Here is a 1,561-nt window from a genome sequence, read left to right as displayed (position 1 = left end):
AAATATGCCAAAAGAAGGAAGGTAAGGCAAGGCTTAGTCGACATGCTAGTTAGCCCATACCTGGGACCCTAGCAAGTGCTACTACACCGCGTCAGAGTACACCTGGGAATAATAATAGTTAAGAAGTAGTTCCACACTCCTCAAACTTTTGGAATTCACGTATCGGGTCCAACTATCGCATGCATTTTAAGATCATACTCAGAAAGGTGACTGCTCCGGTGTGATCATCTAATGGCACCTTACTGAAATTGATTGTCTCCCATTGGTAATTAAAAAAAGATTGCTTTTATATTAGATTCATGTCTTTGAAAGTTTAAAAAAATATTTGCTTCCAGTTTTCTAGCTTCAGTGATGTCTATATCTTTCTATCTGTCTCTGTCTCCTCTCTCTCTCTCTCTGTCTCTGTCTCTGTCTCTCTATATCTGTCTATCCATCACTGTTTCTATATCTATCTCTTTGTATCTCTCTATATCTTATCTATCTTATTTGTTTAACTAGCTAGCTAGCTTTCCTCTCCTCCTCTCTCTATATCTCACTCACTATTGTTTTCACAGTAAGTTTTCAATCGCTATTTACAAACAACAGCAAATTACTGAGCGAAAGAAGTTCACAATTACTGGTGAAAGTAATTTCATACATAAGTTACTGACAGAAGTAGCTTCATAAATTTCACTTCAATCCGTGCACTTCGTTAAATTTGCCTACAAATTTCTTATTTACTTTTGCAAAGTTTGTGCTTTCTTGTTGTTGGCGGAATTGCTGTTAAAAGTAAGTTCATAATTTACTGACAGAAGTTATTCAAACATTTCACTTAAATCTTAGTTAATTTCCCTAAAAATTTCTTACTTACTTCTGCAACGGTTTTGTGTTTTCCTGTGGTTAACGGCTTTTTCTGGTTCCTTCGATACTGGCTCTTTGGTTCACTGACAAATTTCGCTTCAACCCATGCAATTTTCTATTTTCCGTAAAAATGTCTTATTTACTTTCTGCCCGTCGTATTAAGAAATATAATTTCCGTTACCCAGTTATTTTTATTGTTTACTATCTTCAGCACCCGTATATTTCTGTATACATATATAACCATGCCTAGAAGGAAAGTGTCAAATTTGTCTACAATGTCAAGTTCAGCCAAAAGAATGTCTCTGTCCAGCTGCAGAAAGGGAAGCATAGAATCTCCACTGCAGAACGAAGAGCAGTTGTAACAGTTTAGAGAAGTAACTTTTATGAAGCAGCTTTCAATTATGATCTAGCAGTTCATTATGCAGATGATACTAGAGTTTCCATTGGTGCAATGTATTTATATGTGTGTAGTTGTAGGTACTTTATGTATGCATATGGCAAACAGTAGTGATATGAAAATATAATTTGGTAAGTGTTTGATAATTAATGAAACAAATATTTGTCTCAAACAGGAAGTAAATGACTGACAATAGACATAGATTTAGTTCAAAGGTGCAATTTATTATCTTCCAAACTGGAACAAAACCAGCTGAGAAACGGAAAAGAAACAATACACACAGACAGACACACACATGCATATATATATATATATATATATATA

This window comes from Octopus bimaculoides, chromosome 12 (assembly GCF_001194135.2).
Source record: "Octopus bimaculoides isolate UCB-OBI-ISO-001 chromosome 12, ASM119413v2, whole genome shotgun sequence".
Lineage (NCBI taxonomy): Eukaryota > Metazoa > Mollusca > Cephalopoda > Octopoda > Octopodidae > Octopus > Octopus bimaculoides.
The sequence above is the reverse complement of the archived record's forward strand: the minus strand, read 5'-3'. Positions refer to the sequence as shown.